General features: G+C 43.4%; 1 pseudogene; it reads right to left on the reverse strand.

Annotated features, from left to right (window-relative positions):
* LOC115173761 (receptor-type tyrosine-protein phosphatase U-like) overlaps positions 1-22,384 on the reverse strand; it is a 271,130-nt pseudogene that overhangs the window by 45,129 nt on the left and 203,617 nt on the right.

Consider the following 22,384-nt stretch of genomic DNA (forward strand, 5'->3'; position numbering starts at 1 on the left):
AAAGGCTCCTTAACAGCTTCTACCCCCAAGCCATAAGACTGCTGAACAATTAATCAAATGGCCACTGGACTATTTACATTGACCCCCCCCCACACACGATTTGTTTTGCACACTGCTACCACTCACTGTTTACTATCTATGTCACTTCACCCTTACGTACATGTACAAATTACCTCAACTAACCTGTACCCCCTGTATATAGCCTCGTTATTCTTATTTTATTGTGTTACTTTTTATTATTTTTTACTTGAGTTTATTTGGTTAATATTAACTCTTCTTGAACTGCACCGTTTGTTAAGGGCTTGTAAGTAAGCATTTCACAGAGAGGCCTACACTTGTTGTATTCGGTGCATGTGACAAATACAGTTTGATTTGATTTGAGAAGTAAACAGAAAGCCTGAGAAACTGAAGATGGTACTTTATCTTAGCAGTGTGTGTATACAGGACAGACTGTTGCCTAGAGAGTGTACTTGTTGTAGTTGGCAGTGTGTATACTACAGTAGGTGGCACAGAGTCTACAGACTAGTGTACTTGTTGTAGTTGACAGTGTGTGTAAAGAGGGAAAAGATTGTAGCCTACAGAGTGTACTTGTAGCAGGGTGTAGTTGAGTGTTCTACTGGCCAGACTTCTGTGGTGCAGGGAGTAGAGCATCTGCCTCTGCACAGGATCATTGGATTGTGCTCTCCTTCAGCCTCTATCTCTCTCGCTCTCTCTCGGAGGTACAGGGTTAGCGTACAGGCTAGTGTACTCTTTGCTGTGCTCAAGGTGTTCTTGGTTCTTACTCCGTGTGTTGCAGGTGTGGGCGTCCATGAAGGAGTTAGCAGTGTGCCCATCCTGCTGCAGGGTGCTCTGCTCTGTCATGCTGCAGTCCAGAGAACCTAGCTTCCTGGTCTTCTCCTGACGGTACGACATGGCTGCTTTGTTCAGCGCTACCTTCTTCCTGCTGCACAGAGCAAAGAGAGGAGAGGAGATGTGGAGAGGAGAGGTGGAGAGGAGAGGAGAGGGAATATAAAAAGGAGAGAAGAATAAGAGAGAGATCAAAATAAGGAAATAGCAAAGAGAGGGGAAATGAGTGGAAAGAGGGGGGTTAAGGTCAAGGAGTTGAGAAATTGGAAGAAAGGGGAAAAATAAGAGATTAAATCGAGGCAAGGGAGAAAAAGGAATATTTGGTGATAGTAGCAGGCCCAGAGAGAGAGAGAGAGAATCAACTGGAGAGGTATATAGAGGATGAGGTGGAGGAGATGCTTATCTCCTATAAGTGTCATCTTCCAGGACTACAGAGGGCAAGCAGGTGAAGATTGCGCCATAAGGAAAAGATGGAGGGAGAGACTAGGGAGGAGTCACTTACGGGTAGTAAGAGTAAGAATAGAAGTCCCTTCTGATTAGTATGAAGAAAGGAGGAGAAGAAAGAGGAGGAGAGAGAGAGAGAGAGAGCGAGAGAGTGGAGAGAAAGAAAACAAAGAGACGTGAGAGGTGGGGCCATGGTTAGTGAGGTGGCCTCCAGCAAGGCAAAATAAAAATGTTGAAATGCACAGGTAAATAATGAAAACACTAGTAAATGAGGGATACAAAGTATATTGAAAGCAGGTGCTTCCACACAGGTGTGGTTCCTGAGTTAATTAAGCAATTAACATCCCATCATGCTTAGGATCATGTATAAAAATGCTGGGCAGACCATTATTTTGGCTACTATGGCTGTGCCCCGATTGGATGACAATGCCCCCATCCACAGGGCACGAGTGGTCACTGAATGGTTTGATCATGAAAACGATGTAAATCATATGTCATGACCGTCTATGACAACAGCTCTCAACCCAATCTAACACTTGTCGGAGATTCTGGAGCGGCGCCTGAGACAGAATTTTCCACCCCATCAACAAAACACAAAATTATGGAATTTCTCGTGGAAGAATGGTGCCGCATCACTCCAAAAGAGTTCCAGACACTTGTAGAATCGATGCCAAGGCACATTGAAGCTGTTTGTCTTTTGGGGGCCCAAAACCCTAATTAGACACTTTATGTTGGCAGGGACAGTGGGGGAAAAAGTATTTGATCCCCTGCTGATTTTGTACGTTTGCCCACTTACAAAGAAATGATCAGTCTATAATTTTAATGGTAGGTTTATTTGAACAGTGAGAGACAGAATAACAACAACAAAAAATCCAGAAAAACGCATGTCAAAAATGTTATAAAATGATTTGCATTTTAAACTGGGAAATAAGTATTTGACCCCTCTGCAAAACATGACTTAGTACTTGGTGGCAAAACCCTTGTTGGCAATCACAGAGGTCAGACGTTTCTTGTAGTTGGCCACCAGGTTTGCATACATCTCAGGAGGGATTTTGTCCCACTCATCTTTGCAGATCTTCTCCAAGTCATTAAGGTTTTGAGGCTGATGTTTGGCAACGCGAACCTTCAGCTCCCTCCACAGATTTTCTATGGGATTAAGGTCTGGAGACAGGCTAGGCCACTCCAGGACCTTAATATGCTTCTTCTTGAGCCACTCCTTTGTTGCCTTGGCCGTGTATTTTGGGTCATTGTCATACTGGAATACCCATCCACGACCCATTTTCAATGCCCTGGCTGAGGGAAGGAGGTTCTCACCCAAGATTTGACGGTACATGGCCCCGTCCATCGTCCCTTTAATGCGGTGAAGTTGTCCTGTCCCCTTAGCAGAGAAACACCCCCAAAGCATAATGTTTCCACCTCCATGTTTGACGGTGGAGATGGTGTTCTTGGGGTCATAGGCAGCATTCCTCCTCCTCCAAACACGGCGAGTTGAGTCGATGCCAAAGAGCTCCATTTTGGTCTCATCTGACCACAACACTTTCACCAGTTGTCCTCTGAATCATTCAGATGTTCATTGGAAAACTTCAGACGGGTATGTATATGTATTCTTGAGCAGGGGGACCTTGCGGGCGCTGCAGGATTTCAGTCCTTCACGGCGTAGTGTGTTACCAATTGTTTTCTTGGTGACTATGGTCCCAGCTGCCTTGAGATCATTGACAAGATCCTCCTGTGTAGTTCTGGGCTGATTCCTCACCGTTCTCATGATCATTACAACCCCACGAGGTGAGAACTTGCATGGAGCCCCAGGCCGAGGGATATTGACAGTTCTTTTGTGTTTCTTCCATTTGTGAATAATCGCACCAAATGTTGTCACCTTCTTACCAAGCTGCTTGGCGATGGTGTTGTAGCCCATTCCAGCCTGGTGTAGGTCTACAATGTTGTCCCTGATATCCTTGGGGAGCTCTTTGGTCTTGGCCATGGTGGAGAGTTTGGAATCTGATTGATTGATTGCTTCTGTGGACAGGTGTCTTTTTTACAGGTAACAATCTGCTCCTAATCTCAGCTCGTTACCTGTATAAAAGACACCTGGGAGCCAGAAATCTTTCTGATTGAGAGGGGGTCAAATACTTATTTCCCTCATTAAAATGCAAATCAATTTATAACATTTTTGACATGCGTTTTTCTGGATATTTTTGTTGTTATTCTGTCTCTCACTGTTCAAATAAACCTACCATTAAAATTATAGACTGATCCTTTCTTTATCAGTGGGCAAATGTACAAAATCAGCAGGGGATCAAATACTTTTTCCTCCACTGTACCTGTATGTTTATGGGGGTAGGGCAAGCGACCATGCAGCAGCAGATAAAATATAGCACAACTGTGACATTGACTGGGTTCCTAGCTAAATAGATTGCTTATCACTTAACTGAATAATATGCCAGGGAGCACAGGTACACATACAGCTGTCAACCAAGGTACAGTTAGCTCAACGGTCTACTGGTGGTTTCTGTCTCTACCTGCTTCTCTGACGTGCATCCCAGCTCCTCTCCCTTCATCATGAGAAAACCTGAGGTGGTAATTCTATCTGAAAGGCAACAACAACCTTCCTCTCCAATTAATGGCTCAGCCACAGGCACCGTGTTCACAGAGCACTGCACACCAACCCAGATGCTGCTATTATATCTGCTTTGACTTGAAAGGGCAATGGCTTGAAAGGGCCCTTGATGAAATATTACACACTGAGTGTTATTCTCCCAATATAACGTCAGAGGAGAAGAGGTAAGGGGGAGAGAAGAGGGGTAAAGGAGGAGAAGAGAGGGAAGGAGGCGAGTACGCTACTGCCAAGCAGTATGTCCTGGTGATGCTGGAGTGAATATTAGAGTTTCATTCCTAGGTGTGTGCAGCCAATAGACAACAGACCTTGAAATTAAAAAATGAGTTCTACGCAAAAGGCTTGGCAACTATAATTGCACAGCATTTCACAAATAATACCCAGCCATGTGTGTACTTCTGAAAGTAATATACTCTCCATTACCTACCTAACTCCCTATTGAATTGAGTTGGACTAAGCCTGCCAAGATGTGATGGAGAAATACTTTCCCTAATAGGACATAGTTAGTCACATGGAAGTTTGTGACAGGCAGCTAAGAGACAGCCACAGATAGGCCCCTTTCTGGATCACCTCAATGATCACAATCACAATCACCTTTACACACACACAACCCTCCACTCACCCCTTCTTGATGATGATGACGATGGCCCCCAGCAGCAGAATGAGGACCACCAGTCCCCCAGCACAGGCCCCCAGGATCAGACCCATGTCCTCTGCATGTTGGGACACCTCCAGGGCCCTCTTATGGTCCTTACAGGCAGCTACAGGGTAAAGAGAAGACTGTTAGCCCGTTGAACTAAAGCCTAAGATTCATCCAGGACCCTCTTATGGTCTTTAGAGGCAGCTACAGGGGAGAGACACGAGGGGGAGAGACATGTTAGAGTGATAGTCTTCTGTATGCTACAAGACTGTAGTAGATTGCTGAGCAAAGGCCTAGGCATTAGCTCTTAAGAACTCATGGTTCGGGCGATGATACTCCAACAAAGGGCCAACCTAGTTAGATTCCTCTCCCTAAGTCCCTACACTAGACCACACAGAAGCCTAAGCATCCTGTAGAAAAGGCACACAACCACAAAAACAACCAATTATACCGATGACGATCAGAGATCAAAATATCAGGAGTTAGAGTAGGAAGGCTATAGTCTAGTTCTATTTTTTTCTGTTAATCCCAAAGGAGGCCCAGGGGTATTGTGGTAGTCTGAGAGACGGGAGGGCACGGTGAGCCAGGTTATCAGAGTAAAATCAGGTTATTATCCTTCTCACACTGGGTATTATATCCACCTGGATGAATACACTGGCAGAGGGGAGGAAGGGAGAGAGGGGGGAGAGGGAGAGCGGGGGGAGGGAGATATGGAGAGAGGAGAGAGAGAGGGGGAGGGAGATATGGAGAGAGAGGAAGAGAGAGAGAGATTATGGTAGAGTAAATAAGCTCTGGCTTTGTCCCTGACTATGTTTCATGATAGGTAACAGGCTTGGATAAGGAGGAAGCTTTTAAACCGCTAACTAACCAGCCACAGTTGGTGTAGCCAGTGTGGACAGCTGGACAGACTTTGCCTACATGTGTTAAGAAAACACACCAGTTACATCAGCTAATAGCTAGCTGGAAGTTCATTCAGTCAGCCATTTTCTATGCAGTAACGTCACTCACTATGTTCGCTGTGCCTCTACATTTCCATCAGAGCTATAACAACAGCTTGAAATCTCTCCCAAGATGAATTTGGAGCTCCCATGGTGTCGCTTTCCAGAAGTGTTTATTGCCGACTGGAAACAGAATTGGTTGAGAATTAAGATCCTGAACCCCTGCGAGCATACGCTTAATTAAAAGTCTTCCCTCCGATGGGTAAACAAAAAGAAGGGTGAATGAAATGGTCTATCACTGGAGGCACGAAGCTAAAACCAATTATCTACCTCTTTTCACCATCCCTCCTTCTTCTAACCCTTCAGCTGGATGTGGTCCTCTCTCTTTCCGCTCACTTACTATTTAAAATCTCTCTCTATCTCGCTCTACTAGTTAGCTGCAGCACAACCAATTTGAAAAGCATCCATGTTTTCTTTTCTCCCTCCCAGTAAGGCATGCTATTTTGTCTGCAAGGGGGGTAATTTTGCCTGAGCCTTAAAAGCCTGTTCAGGAAAACAGAGTGTGGCCTGCAGAAATGTTGATTGCAGATGATTCTAGCTCTACTGGCTAGCTGGCTCTCTCTCTGGCCTCCAAGTCCACTTTACTAATGTGTGTGTGTGTGTGTGTGTGTGTGTGTGATTCCGCGTGCGTGCCTGCATGCGCACAGGTGAGTCACTCTGTTCTTACTGACTCCGGCTGTAAGAAGCACGTTGCGTGTGTGTGTGTGTGTGTGTGTGTGTGTGTGTGTGTGTGTATGTGTGTGTGTGTGTGTGTGTGTGTGTGTGTGTGTGTGTGTGTGTGTGTGTGTGTGTGTGTGTGCATGTGTGATTCCGCGTGCGTGCGTGCCTGCATGCGCACAGATGAGTCACTCTGTTCTTACTGACTCCGGCTGTAAGAAGCACGTTGCGTGTGTGTGTGTGTGTGTGTGTGTGTATGTGTGTGCATGTGTGATTCCGCGTGCGTGCGTGCATGCATGCGCACAGATGAGTCACTGACTCTGGCTGTAAGAAGCACGTTGCCATGGACAAGTTTAGACCACTAAAACTTTCTGCTGCTGTGAGGCAGGGAGCGAGGGATGGGGGGAGGTGGAGAGATAGAGAGAAAAAGGAGAGTGAATGTATATATGAGAGAATGTGTGTGAGAGAAAGATTAGGATGGAGGATGTAAAGAAAGGTAGAGGGCTGGAGAGGACACACATTTCATCTTCATCTGCCAGCGTTAGCGTGTCATTAACCAGATATTGTGCTGGTGTGTGTGCGTGGGCCCGGAACACCTGAGGTGTGACACTAGTCGTCTAAGCGGTAGCCGCCTGTCTCTGTCCCTGTCTGTCTCCCTGCTTCACGCTTGACATGAGCCCCAGCCTTTCATTACGCAGTCACAGAATGAGAGAGAGAGAGCAAGAGAGAAAGAGAGAGAAAAAAAATTGTGTGAGAGGAAAATGTTATATGTGTGCATGTGTGTGGGCGTGTTGGAGAGAGATAAAGAAAAGTTGTATAATTAGAGAGCGAGAGAGGAAGCTTGAGGCGGACAGACAGACAGACAATAAGACAAGCAAAGAGAGAAAGAGTGTGTGTGAGAGAGAGAGAGAGAGAGAGAGAGAGAGAGAGAGAGAGAGAGAGAGAGAGAGAGAGAGAATATCCAAGGCCTGAGGTAATCTGCCTTTGTCCTAAAGAGCAGGAACCTGGACTTCACCAAAGAAATCGGAAATACAGGCATTGTCATCCTACAAGCAACATGGTACAGAGGAGATGGACCCACAGTTTGCCCTCTAGGTTACAGAGAGCTGGTAGTCCTATCCATCAAACTACCAGTTGTGAAACAGGAAAGGGACTCAGGGAGTATGCTAATTTGGTATAGAGCAGACCTAACTCACTCTGTTAAATTAATCAAAACAAGAACATTTTACATTTGGCTAGAAATTCAAAAGTAAATTATCTTAACAGAGAAAAATGTCCTGTGTGCTACCTATATCCCCCTACTAGAATCCCCATACTTTAATGAAGACAGCTAATCCTGGAGGGGGAAATCAATCATTTCCAGGCCCAGGGACATGTACTAGTCTGTGGCAACCTAAATGCCAGAACCGGACAAGAACCTGACACCCTCAGCACACAGGGGGACCAACACCTGTCTGGAGATGACAGCATTCCCTCCCCCATATGCCCCCCTAGACACAACTATGACAACATAACCAACAAAAACGGGTCACAACTCCTGCAGCTCTGTTGCACGCTGGGTATGTACATAGTCAATGGTACTCTTCGAGGGGACTCCTATGGTACGTACACCTATAGCTCATCTCTTGGCAGTAGTACTGTAGACTACTTTATCACTGACCTTGACCCAGAGTCTCTCAGAGCATTCACAGTCAGCCCACAGACCACAGATCACAGCAAAATCACAGTCTACATGAACAGAGCAACACTCAGTCATGAGGCATCAAAGCCAAAGGAAATGAATAATATTAAGAAATGCTATTGATGGAAGGAATGTAGTGTGGAAATTTACCAACAAACAATTAGGCAACAACAAATTCAATCCCTTTAAGACAACTTCCTGGACAAAACGTTCCACTGTAATAGTGAGGGTGTAAACTTAGCAGAAGAAAATCTACACAGTATATTTGACTTCTCAGCTTCCATATTAAAGATTTCAAACAGAAAACTGAAGAAAATTAACAACAATGACAAATGATTTGATGTAGAATACAAAAACCTAAGAAAGAAATTGAGAAACCTGTCCAACCAAAAACATAGAGACCCAGAAAACCTGAGTCTACTCCTTCACTATGGTGAATCACTAAAACAATACAGAAATACACTACAGAAAAAGAAGGAACAGCATGTCAGAAATCAGCTCAATGTATTTGAAGAATCCATAGACTCTAACCACTTGTGGGAAAATTGGAAAACACTAAACAAACAACAACACGAAGAGTTATCTTTCCAAAATGAAGATGTATGGGAAAACCTCTTCTCCATTCTTTTGGCTCTATAACAAAGAACAAACAGCAAAAACCTATACATGATCCAATACAAAAGCTTAGAATCAACTACTAAAGACTACCAGAACCTACTGGATTCCCCAATTACATTGAATGAACTACAGGACAAAATACAAACCCTCCAACCCAAAAAGGCCAGTGGTGTTGATGGTATCCTCAATGAAATTATCAAATATACAGACAACAAATTACAGTTGGCTATACTTAAACTCTTTAACATCATCATTAGCTCTGGCATCTTCCCCAATATTTGAAACTAAGGACTGATGACCCCAATCCACAAATTGGAGACAAATTTGACCCCAATAACTACAGTGGGATATGCGTCGACAGCAACCTTAGGAAAATCCTCAGCAGATTCGTACATTTCCTCAGTGAAAACAATGTCCTGAGCAAATGTCAAATTGGCTTTTTACCAAATGACCATATGACAGACCACATATTTATCCTGCACACCCTAATTGACAAACAAACAAACCAAAACAAAGGCAAAGTCTTCTCATGCTTTGTTGATTTCAAAAAAGCCTTTGACTCAATTTGGCATGAGGGTCTGCTATACAAATTGTTGGGGGAAAAACATACGACAATATAAAATACATGAACACAAACAACTCTGTGGTTAAAATTAGCAAAAAACACACATTTCTTACCACAGGGCCGTGGGGTGAGACTGGGATGCAGCTTAAGCCCCACCCTCTTCAACATATATATCAACACATTGGCGAGGGCACTAGAACAGTCCGCAACACCCGGCCTCACCCAACTAGAATCTGAAGTCAAATGTCTACTGTTTGCTGATGATCTGGTGCTTCTGTCACCAACCAAGGAGGGCCTACAGCAGCACCTAGATCTTCTGCACAGATTCAGCCAGACCTGGGCCCTGACAGTAAATCTCAGTAAGACCAAAAAAGGTCCAGTCACCAGGACCACAAATACATAGTCCATCTAGACACCGTTGCCCTAGAGCACACAAAAAACTATACATACCTCGGCCTAAACATCAGTGCCACAGGTAACTTGCACAAAGCTGTGAACGATCTGAGAGACAAGGGAAGAAGGGCCTTCTATGCCACCAAAAGGAACATAAAATTCGACATACCAATTAGGATCTGGCAAAAAAATACTTGAAACAGTTACAGAACCCATTGCCCTTCATGGTTGTGACCAACCAAGAATTCACAAAATGGGACAAACCACAAATTGAGACTCGGCATGCAGAATTCGGCAAAAGTATCCTCCGTATACAACGTAAAACACCAAATAATGCATGCAGAGCAGAATTAGGCCGATACCCTCTAATTATCAAAATCCAGAAAGGAGCCGTTAAATTTTACAGCCACCTAAGAGGAAGTGATTCCCAAACCTTCCATAACAAAGCCATCACCTACAGAGAGATGAATCTGGAGAAGAGTCCCCTAAGCAAACTGGGCCTGGGGCTCTGTTCACAAACACAAACAGACCCCCAGGACAGCAACACAATTAGACCCAACCAAATCATGAGAAAACAAAAAGATAATTACTTGTCACAAGGAAAGAATTAACAAAAAAACTGAGCAAACTAGATTGCTATTTGTCCCTAGACAGAGAGTACATAGTGGCAGAATACCTGACCACTGTGACTGACCCAAACTTAAGGAAAGCTTTTACTATGTACAGACTCAGTGAGCATAGCCTTGCTATTGAGAAAGGTTACTGTAGGCAGACCTGGTTCTCAAGAGAAGACAGGCTATGTCACAGTCGTCGTAAGGAGTGGACCAAACTGCAGCGGGTATATTGAACATCTTCTTTTTATTAGAAGGGAAAAAATCAAAAACACTAAACAAGCGACGAAAACAGTCCCGTAAGGTGCACAGACTAAACAGGAAACAACCACCCACAAACACAAGAGAAAACTAACCCACTTAAATATGGCCTCCAATTAGAGGAAACGACAACCAGCTCCCTCTAATTGGAGGTCGTTACAAAACCCCAACATAGAAATAGAAAAACACATAGAAATAGAAAATATAGAACATAAACCAAAAACCCCCGAAACACACAAAACAAACACCCCCTGCCACGCCCTGACCAAACTACAATAACAAACAAGCCCACAAAATGAGGTGGAAACTGAGCTGCACTTCCTAACCTGTTGCCAAATGTATGACCATATTAGAGAAACATATTTCCCTCAGATTACGCAGATCCACAAAGAATTTGAAAACAATCCCAATTTTGATAAACTCCCATATCTACTGGGTGAAATACCACAGTGTGCCATCACAGCAGCAAGATTTGTGACATGTTGCAACAAGAAAAGGGCAACCAGTGAAGAACAAACACAGTTGTAAATACAACCCATATTTAGGTTTATTCATTTTCCCTTTTTTAACTTGAAATATTTGCACATCGCTACAACACTGTATATAGATATAACGTGATATTTGAAATGTCTTTATTCCTTTGGAACTTCTGTGAATGTAATGTTTACTGTTCATTTTTGTTGTTTATTTCACTTTTGTTTATTATCTATTTCACTTGCTTTGGCAATGTTAACATATGTTTCCCATGCCAATAAAGCCCCTTGAATTTAATTGAAAAAGAGAGAATTCCAGTGTACCCTTCCTCCTGAACCTCTCTCTTTGCCACCACCACAGGAACAGCACCAATCTCTCCTCTCCTCTCCTCCCTCCATTCACCATGCCACCCTGTCACCGTCACGTACCAAATGAAGGGTACTATAAATATCCTGCCGAGAACTCTTCTCTGTGTACACCCACAGCTCCTCTGCCTGGGTGGTGTGTAGCGCCAGCAGACAATGGCGAGAAGAGACCCCTTGATGTCAGGACGCTTCAAATAACAAAGAGAGCGCAGGAAGAGAGAGAGAGAGAGTAAGAGAGCAGGGAGAGGAGGCCTCCCTCTCCCTCTCTCTCTCCCTCTCTCCCTCCAAGTGACAGGGACGCGTTCAAACCACATCAGAGTGCATATGAAGCATCATGGAGCACAGAAGATGTAAACACTGCTTTGCCACAAAGTTTTCTTATGTAGTCTATTTCTCAATGCATGCCTCTCAATGATGAAGATCGAAGAAGATAGAACGGAACGATCTGAACGTACCTTTACGGGCAATCCGGATGCAGTTCATTCTCGTCTCCTGAAACAAGAATGGGAGGTTCATTAGCATGGGATAACCACAACCAAAAATCCATTTTTTAAGCATAAAACAGGTGTCAGAGCGTGTGTGTATCTGTCTGTCTGTCTGTCTGTCTGTCTGTCTGTCTGTCTGTCTGTCTGTCTGTCTGTCTGTCTGTCTGTCTGTCTGTCTGTCTGTCTGTCTGCCTGCCTGCCTGCCTGCCTGCCTGCCTGCCTGCCTGCCTGCCTGCCTGCCTGCCTGCCTGCCTGTCTGTCTGTCTGTCTGTCGTCTGTCTGTCTGTCTGTCTGTCTGTCTGTCTGTCTGTCTGTCTGTCTTAGTCACCTAGACACTTTGTGTTTTAAATAGCTAATTAATGAATGAATGGATGGGTGTGTGAATGAAATGTCCTCTGTTCTCATCAATAACATCCGGTCCCCTGGCCCACTCAACCCATTACACACACATTCGTACGCACGTACATGTACGTGCATATGTGTCTGTGCGCTACAGTGTTTTATAAAGAACTGATTGCACCAATCTTGCTGTCTTTCAAGCTCCAGTAAAGACATATCCGTCAAAGCAATTACAGTTCAGTGGCAGCAGCAGCTGTCAGAGCCATGGTTCTGGAAACCTACAGCTATTTATCTTGAATAATTGTCAAATAAATAATGTGCGTTCCCCCTTTTTACAGACTCGAATAGCCAAGTTTTATAAACAGATTGAGATAAACTGCTCAGGGCAGACAGAGAAACAATAATCTACAAGAATTATAATATTCCAATGTTATGAGCTTCCGTGTCAGGATGAAATAGCGTGGTGGCTAAGAGTGCTCTGAGAGGACTCATCTCTAACTCAGGTAAATACACAACTATAAACACACACACACACACACACACACACACACGCACACACACCCACACACACACACACACACTACACCTACCCCAACTCCTACCCAGCCAATCACAGTGATACCAGAGACACATTATCAAATATTATCATGCTAAATCAGGTATTTAATCTAATCTGGGCTCTGAGATTGGAGTCAGAACCCTTTTACATCAGCGCCTACTAACTTACCTTTTTTAAATGAAAACCTGTTTTTCGAGTGGGTCTGTATCCGCCAAACCTTAGTCATGGAGATAAAAGTTGCACTTACCCACAATTCTCAGATTATTACCGTCCCACCTGCTGATATGTCATGTGTCACCTCTGTCAAGGTTGACATGATTCTGAGTCTCAGCACTTTTTGGCATAAAAACATAAATCCAAAATGGCACCCTATTCCCTATATAGTGCACTACTTTTGACCCTGGTCAAATGTCATTTGGACTTAGCCATAGCATTCCACTGACTGCTGATGACACCTTCTTGCCTGATATGTTCTGATGTTATTTATAGAATGATCCTCAGATATGATATGCCAATATTATCAGCCGATATCAGAGGTTGAGTGGCAGGTAGCTGGTAGCACCTGTCACAATAGTGTATAGTAGCATTTCAAGATCCTGAAGCTGACTAGGCTGTTCACTATCATTAATATTGCATCAACAGAAAATTGGGGAAAGGGTCAATTGATTTGAGGCTATTCCATGCAAGAAATTGCCAAGAAACTGAAGATCTCGTACAACGCTGTGTACTACTCCCTTCACAGAACAAAGCAAACTGGCTCTAACCAGAATAGAAAGAAGAGTGGGAGGTCCCGGTGCACAACTGAGAAAGAGGACAAGTACATTAGTGTCTAGTTTGAGAAACAGACGCCTCACAAGTGCTCAACTGGCATCTTCATTAAATAGTACCCGCAAAACACCAGTCTCAATGTCAACAGTGAAAAGGCGCCTCTGGGATGCTGTCCTTCTAGGCAGAGTTGAAAAGAAAAAGCCATATCTCAGACTGGCAAATAAAAATAAAAGATTAAGATGGGCAAAAGATCACAGATACTGGACAGAGGAACTCATCACGGAGCATCACGGAGTCGCCTCTTGACTGTTGACATTATGACTGGTGTTTTGCGGGTACTATTTAATGAAGCTGCCAGTTGAGCACTTGTGAGGCGTCTGTTTCTCAAACTAGTCACTCTAATGTAATTGTCCTCTTGCTCAGTTGTGCACCGGGGCCTCCTGCTCCTCTTTCTATTCTGGTTAGAGCCAGATTGCGCTGTTCTGTGAAGCGAATAGTACACAGCGTTGTACGAGATCTTCAGTTTCTTGGCAATTTCTCGCATGGAATAGCAATCATTTCTCAGAACAAGAATAGAGTTTCAGAAGAAAGCTCTTTGTTTCTAGCCATTTTGAGCCTGTAATCAAACCCACAAATGCTGATGCTCCAGATAATCAACTAGTCTAAAGGCCAGTTTTATTGCTTCTTTAATCAGGACAACAGTTTTCAGCTGTGCTAACATAATTGCAAAAGGGTTTTCTAATGATCAAATAGCCTTTTAAAATTATAAACTTTGATTAGCTAACACAACGTGTCATTGGAACACAGGAGTAATGGTTGCTGATATTGGGCCTCTGTACGCCTATGTAGATATTCCATAAAAAATCATCCGTTTCCAGCTACAATAGCCATTTACAACATTAACAATGTCTACAGTGTATTTCTGATCAATTTGATGTTTATTTTAACAGACAAAAAATGTGCTTTTCTTTCAAAAACAAGGACATTTCTAAGTGACCCTAAACTTTTGAACGTTAGTGTATTTTTATTTGTTCAACACTTTTTTGGTTGCTACATGATTCCATATGTGTTATTTCATAGTTTTGATGTCTTCACTATTATTCTACAATGTAGAACATAGTAAAAATAAAGAAAAAAACCTAGAATGATTGTGTCCAAACTTTTGACTGGTACTGTATATTCGAGTCAGCCTGGATTGCGATGAGTGTGTGTGTGTGTGTGTGTGTGTGTGTGTGTGTGTCTGTGCACTTCAGTGTTTTATAAAGAACTGATTGCACCAATCTGGCTGTCTTTCAAGCTCCAGTAAAGACATATCTGTCAAAGTAATTACAGTTCCATTCAGTGGCAGCAGCAGCTCTCAGAGCCATGGTTCTGGAAACCTACAGCTAATTATCTTGAATAATTGTCAAATAAATAAATCATGTGCTTTCCCCATTTTTACAGGGCCAGTGAACACACACACACACACACACACACACACACACACACACACACACACACACACACACGCACACACACACGCGCACACACACGCACACACGCACACACACACACACACACACACACACACACACACACACACACACACACACACACACATACACACACACACATCCAGGCTGACTCGAATAGCCAAGTTTTATAAACAGATTTAGATAAAACTGCACGGAGGGCAGACAGAGAAACAATAATCTACATGAATTATAATATTCTAATGTTGTTATGAGCTTCCGTGTCAGGATGAAATAGTGTGGTGGCTAAGAGTGCTCTGAGAGGACTCATCTCTAACTCAGGTAAATACACAACTATAAACACACACTACAATCAGATTGTGATTCAGAGGGACAGAGACACTGAGGGTAAGTCCTTAACTTTAGCCAAGTGAGGTTAGTCATACCAGCCTTACAACCTATGGAGCATTATCCTTAACTTCAGCCTTCTAACCTGTAGACCTTTACCCCTACTGCATCTAGCAACCACTTCGGAAGCACATGTTTGACCAGTTCTGCCCTGTGACTCTCTCTGATGCATTTTGACCCAGGAGTTTGCAGTACAACTATCGACGACACCGTTTCCAACCTGCCTTGATGCACACCTTATATTAAATATTTGTTATAAATCTGTAGCTACCAGAGTCATATAGTCATATATACGGTACATATGAGGCGTGATAACCAACTCTCTGCAGCCAGGCAGATCATACTGTAGTCATTTAGCTCCATATGGGCTTCATGATTTAAACAGCATTTATTTAGTCACACCTGGGCCCCTACTGTCCTCCTATTATCTATGCTTGAATCTCATTTCAGACTTTCCTCTCGACAGACTTTCCTTTTTGTCAGCAGGCTCTGAGAGGGGACATGCAGAGAGAAGGGAAGGGCAGGGAAGGGAAGGGCAGGGAAGGGCAGGGAAGGGCAGGGAAGGGCAGGGAAGGGAGAAGGAAAGATAGAGAGAGAGAGTTGGGCCAAAACAGCCTGAGGTTCAGAGCTGAAGGTCCTTTCTCCTACAGCCAGCCATGCACAGTGTTACTTTCTCAATTCAATAACACTTGATTTGTTCAAAGGGACTGCAGCTTAGTCTGGTCCCCTGATCTGTTTGTGCTGTCTTGCCTCCTCCTATGGCATGTTTGGCAAAGACTACAGACTTGACTCTGGCTTTATTGACAGGTCTATAAACTCACCCCTCTGAAGTTGCTTATAGCCTGGAAGAAGACTAGGTAGTTCTTGGAGGGGTCCAGGGGAGTGTTCCAGTAGCCGTTATAGGTGTGGTTGTCCCCTACGGTGAACGGAGTGGCCTCAGGGAGACTGGAGGGGGGCAGCTCAGCCGTGTAGTAGTGAGGCGTCCCCTTAGACTGGGCCTCTACCTGGGACGCTGGCACAGGGAAACAGTCTGAACCGCTACCCAGCTCCCTCCTCCTCCTCCTCCTGATCCGCCTAGAACCGTCCTCTTCTACTACCACCACCTGGTATGCACTGGGGGAGAGGAATGACAACATACTGATAGGTGATAACTACGCTGGAAACAGTTGGCGATCTTAAAGGGGCAATCTGCAGTTGTTAAATCCATTTTTGGACTTGTAAAGGTGTTATATGTTTTATTTATTTTATTTTATTTATTTCACCTTTATTTAACCAGGTAGGCAAGTTGAGAACAAGTTCTCATTTACAATTGCGACCTGGCCAAGATAAAGCAAAGCAGTTCGACAACATACAACAACACAGAGTTACACATGGAGTAAAACAAACATACAGTCAATAATACAGTAGAAAAATAAGTCTATATACAATGTGAGCAAATGATGTGAGATAAGGGAGGTAAAGGCAAAAAAAGGCCATGGTGGCAAAGTAAATACAATATAGCAAGTAAAGCACTGGAATGGTAGATTTGTAGTAGAAGAAAGTGCAAAGTAGAAATAGAAATAATGGGGTGCAAAGGAGCAAAATAAATAAATAAATAAATACAGTAGGGGAAGTGGTAGTTGTTTGGGCTAAATTATAGATGGGCTATGTACAGGTGCAGTGATCTGTGAGCTGCTCTGACAGCTGGTGCTTAAAGCTAGTGAGGGAGATAAGTGTTTCCAGTTTCAGAGATTTTTGTAGTTCGTTCCAGTCATTGGCAGCAGAGAACTGGAAGGAGAGACGGCCAAAGGAGGAATTGGCTTTGGGGGTGACCAGAGAGATATACCTGCTGGAGCGCGTGCTACAGGTGGGTGCTGCTATGGTGACCAGTGAGCGGAGATAAGGGGTGACTTTACCTAGCAGGGTCTTGTAGATTACCTGGAGCCAGTGGGTTTGGCGACGATTATGAAGCGAGGGCCAGCCAACGAGAGCGTACAGGTCGCAGTGGTGGGTAGTATATGGGGCTTTGGTGACAAAACGGATGGCACTTTGATAGTCTGCATCCAGTTTGTTGAGTAGGGTATTGGAGGCTATTTTGTAAATGACATCGCCGAAGTCGAGGATCGGTAGGATGGTCAGTTTTACGAGGGTATGTTTGGCAGTATGAGTGAAGGATGCTTTGTTGCGAAATAGGAAGCCAATTCTAGATTTAACTTTGGATTGGAGATGTTTGATGTGAGTCTGGAAGGAGAGCTTACAGTCTAACCAGACACCTAGGTATTTGTAGTTGTCCACATATTCTAAGTCAGAACCGTCCAGAGTAGTGATGCTGGACAGGCGGGCAGGTGCAAGCGGCGATCGGTTGAAGAGCATGCATTTAGTTTTACTTGTATTTAGGAGCAGTTGGAGGCCACGGAAGGAGAGTTGTATGGCATTGAAGCTCGTCTGGATATGTACCCATTGATTCGTGAAAATATAACTTATAAATGCCTCATGTGCTTAGTTCAAATGTCGTACCCCATCAGAATCCAAAATATAAGCTTGTTTTACGACAATGTTTGTAAACAAAGTAAATGTAAACAAACACTGTATAACCTCAAAACATGGTTAAGACTATCATTTTGATATCTTGGATGGTCAGTCATTGCATCCATAGCCCTGTCTATACATTTGAGAGTGTTTACATTTTTCCAGGCCCATCCCTAAGCTTTATACTGAAACAGTGGTGAAGAGAATGCTTTACTGTTGTTCATGATTAAATAAAGGTGAAATAAAATAAGAAACACAAATAAAATTCCAATGACATGTTTATTCCAATGACATGTTTATCCATAACACTATTTTTATAAGTGCTACAGTGAGCAACGTGGTAGACATGAGTGACAGTTGTGTGAGGTCTATTACTGTGGTTAATACTGTGACTGTACCTGACTGGTGCTCCTCTGCCCAGCGCAGGTCTCAGCAGCACAGTGATGGTACTCTCTGACTCACTGAGTGTGGCTGGGACATCCTCATAGTCAAACACTGGGGCTGACAGAGGCAGCAGAGAGGAGGAGGGAGGGGGAGGGGGAGGGGGGTAGAGATGGAGAAGAGAGGGGGAGAAGAGGGAGAGAAAGAGGTGGAGCAGGGAAGTGTGGGTGTGTGAGAGAATAAGAGACAGAGAAAGAGAAAGAAAACGAGAGAGTAAATAACAATTAAAAATCATATACATTCAGGTGCATAAATATTTGGACATTTACCAAGTTCTTATCATTTTGGCTCTGTACACCACCACAATGGATTTGAAAGGAAACAATCAAGATGAGCTAAAAGTGCAGACTTTCAGCTGTAATTGGAGGGTATTTACATCCACATCGGATGAACGGTGTAGGAATTACAGCACTTTTTACATGTGGTCCCCCCAATTTTAGAGGCTCAAAAGTAATTGGACAAACTAACATGATCATAAATTAAATTGTGAGTTTTAATACTTGGTTGCAAATCCTTTGCAGTCAATGACTGCCTGAAGTCTGGAACCCATAGACATCACCAGATGCTGGGTTTCTTCCCCGGTGATGCTCTACCAGGCCTTTACTGCAGCTGTCTTCATTTCCTGCCTGTTCTTGGGGCGTTTTGCTTTCAGCAAGTGAAATGCATGCTCAATTGGATTCAGGTCATTTGATTAACTTGGCCATTGCAGAACATTCCACTTCTTTGTATTGGGTTGCTATCGCAGTATTCTTCGGGTCATTGTCCATCTGCACTGTGAAGAGCCATCCAATGAGTTTTGAAGTATTTGGCAGAATCTGAGCAGATAATATAAACACCAGAATTCCTCCTGCTGCTTTTGTCAGCAGTCACATCATGAATACAAGGGAACCAGTTCTATTGGCAGCCATAGATTCACAGATGAGGTGGTATGCTTCGGATCATGAGCAGTTCCTTCCCTTCTCCATACTCTTCTCTTCCCATCATTCTGGTACAAGTTGATCTTTGTCTCATCTATCCATAGGATGCTGTTTCAGAACTGTACAGGTTTTTTTTAGATGTTGTTTGGCAAACTAATCTGGTCTCCCTGTTTTTGATGCTTACCAATGGTTTACATCTTGTGGTAAACCATCTGTATTTACTCTGGTGAAGTGTTCTCTTGAATGTTGACTTTGACACAGATACGCCTACCTCCTGGAGGGTGTCTTGATCTGGCCAACTGTTGTGAAGGGGTTTTTCTTCACCAGGGAAAGAGTACTTCTTTCATCAACCACAGTTATTTTCCGTGGTCTTCTGGGCATTTTGGTGTTCCTGAGCTCACCAGTGCGTTCTTTTTTTTAAAGAATATACCACATTGTTGATTTGACCACACCTAATGTTTTTGCTATCTCTCTGATGGGTTTGTTTTGATTTCTCAGCCTAATGATGGCTTGCTTCACTGGCAGTGACAGCTCTTTGGACATCATATTGAGGGTTAACAGCAACAGATTCCAAATGCAAATGCTACAGTTGAAATCAACTCCAGACGTTTTATCTGCTTACTTGTAAATGAACTAATGAGGGAATAACACACCTGACCATGGAACAGCTGAGCAGCAAATTGTCCAATTACTTTTGGTACCTTAAAAAACATTAAAAAAAAGCTGCAATTCCTACACCGTTCAACCGATTTGGATGTAAATACCCTCAAATTAAAGCTGAAAGTTTTCATATTCATTATTTAATTTCAACTCCAATATGCTGTGGGAGACAGCTAAAATAATAAATACTTGGTCAATGTCCAAATATTTATGGACCTGACTGTATAGCACAGGAAGTGAGATAAAACTGTTATTCACATAGACAGCAAGGACATTCCCATAGTTATTCACAGGGACGATAAGAATCCCCTGTAATTAGGACACATCTCACAGCCACACCTCCATGAACAAGACTGTAGACTGGATCAACAATACTGTGATGAGCGCCAGTGAACACACACACACACACACACACACACACACACACACACACACACACACACACACACACACACACACACACACACACACACACACACACACACGCACACACACACGCACACACAATTGTGTTCCCGTTTCTGTTTACCGTTAAAAGACAATTAGCAAGGGAGCAGCCAGGCAATAAAAAAACATGAGGTTTCATAGTAAAGAAAGATGATTATTAATCAGCTAAACCAACAGCCTCTAAAATGAAAGGTAGACTCAGCGTAATGACGCTGCCATGAGCAGCACCACAGATATTGAGATTAGCAAAATACAAGATTTGGCTCTCACAAAGTCACACGCAGTATCTGCACATGTGCAGGGATTTGATTCACGGTGTTTACAGCATGGTAGACAGGGCACCAAAACAGCGGAGAAGTTGAACCGGGCGCTTCAGTGATCTTGGTTGTTGCAGAAATTGTTACCTGGTATTGTCTTTAATTTTGGGTCAGAAAACGATGTTAGAATATCAATGTACTCATAAACACCTAATTATAAAATGTACTCATATACACACACATGTACGAGAGCATGTATGAACATATACACCTGGCTCATGCTTGGCAGTCCTGCATTGTACATTGAGTTTAAACCCAAATACAGTATATTAGACAGAGTAATAGTTTAACATTCACATACATGGCTTCTACTAACTCAGTATAGAGAGCTCACATCCTGGTGTGTGTGTTTGAAATGAGAGCCTGAAGAACATGTGTAGTATGGCTGGATTCAGTACCTTCAACAGCGGAATAGAAAACCAAGCCTTTGTAAATGTATGACCGAGGATGAAGGACAATGGATAGAACACACTTTAATTTATCATAATGTGTTTAAGAGGGCATGGTAGAGAAAGACATGAATAGAGTTAAGCGGATAGGAGAGAGAAAGAGAGGGAGGGAGAGAGGCTGAGAGAGAGAGAGGCTGAGAGAGAGATGAGACAGGTCAGAGGTGACAGTTGCAGTACTTTGTCCACTGCAGCTCACAGGTCAAGGGTCAAGCACTGACTGTGGTTCAATAGAGGAGACCTGTACAACCACACAAAAGTTAAGGAGAAAGACTGAGCCAGTGGGATTTAGTTAATACTTTAAAGAAACAATCTCTAATTTGTTTTACAGTCAAATGCTTCATTAAATGAAATGCCAATGAACAGCAGTGACTATTGCAGATTGTACCTTTAAAGGGGTGGAAAAGCCATTAATTAGCCTAAGGGTGCAAAAGATTTCTCTTGATTCGAAGCTGAAATACAATCGGACACCCAGGGGTCGTTATTGTCAGGTGCTTTAGAAAAGTGTAACAGTTTCAGAAAGCTCCCACACTGTGCTTGGAAATGATCATAAATGATTATCCCGGACTTGCTGTGACACAGGTTGCATTCTGACCAGAAATACGACTTTCCCGAATTGGATCTTTTGTTCGTACACAACAAGGCAATTGAACTTATCCCAGAAGCTGCTCCAAGACGCCGCCGGCAGAGACGCGGTATTCGGAGTGGACTTCTAGTCCGACTCAGGAGGCGTGCACACCATCCACCGCTTCTGAATATATAACTCGCTAGTGTTCAGTCCCTGCACAATAAAGTAGACAAGCTCAGGGCAAGGATCTCCTTCCAGAGAGACATCAGGGACTGTGACATACTCTGTTTCATGGAATCATGGCTCTCTCCGGATATACTGTCCCCGTCCATACAGGCAGCTGGGTTCTCGGTACATTGCGCAGACAGGAATAAAAAACTCTTCAGGAAGAAGAAAGGTGTGATTGTGATACCGTACAGGAACTCAAGTCCTTTCGTTCACCGGACCGTTGACCGTATTACCTCCCAAGACAATTCTCTTCCGTTATAGTCACAACCGTGTATATTACCCCTCAAGCCACAACGGCCCTCAAGGAACTACACTGGACTTTGTGCAAACTGGAAACCGCATATCCTGAGTCCGCATTTATTGTAGCTGGGGACTTTAACAAAGCAAATTTGAGGAAAGAGCTAAGTTCTATCAACATATTGCATGTAGTACCGTAAATTCCGGACTATAAGCCGCAACTTTTTACCCAGGCTTTGAACCTCGCGGCTTAAACAATGACGCGGCTAATATATGGATTTTTCCCGCTTTCAATTTTTTTTCAAAAAAAAAACACATTCTGTGACGTGCTCAGTTTTTTGGAGGCATGAAGCTTTCATTAGACCAATGAAATTGCCGAACGGGTTAAGGTCAAACAACTTTTTTGTTTACTGTTTAGATTAAATCGAGCGCTCTCAAACT

The sequence above is a fragment of the Salmo trutta genome, chromosome 34 (assembly GCF_901001165.1).
Source record: "Salmo trutta chromosome 34, fSalTru1.1, whole genome shotgun sequence".
Taxonomy (NCBI): domain Eukaryota; kingdom Metazoa; phylum Chordata; class Actinopteri; order Salmoniformes; family Salmonidae; genus Salmo; species Salmo trutta.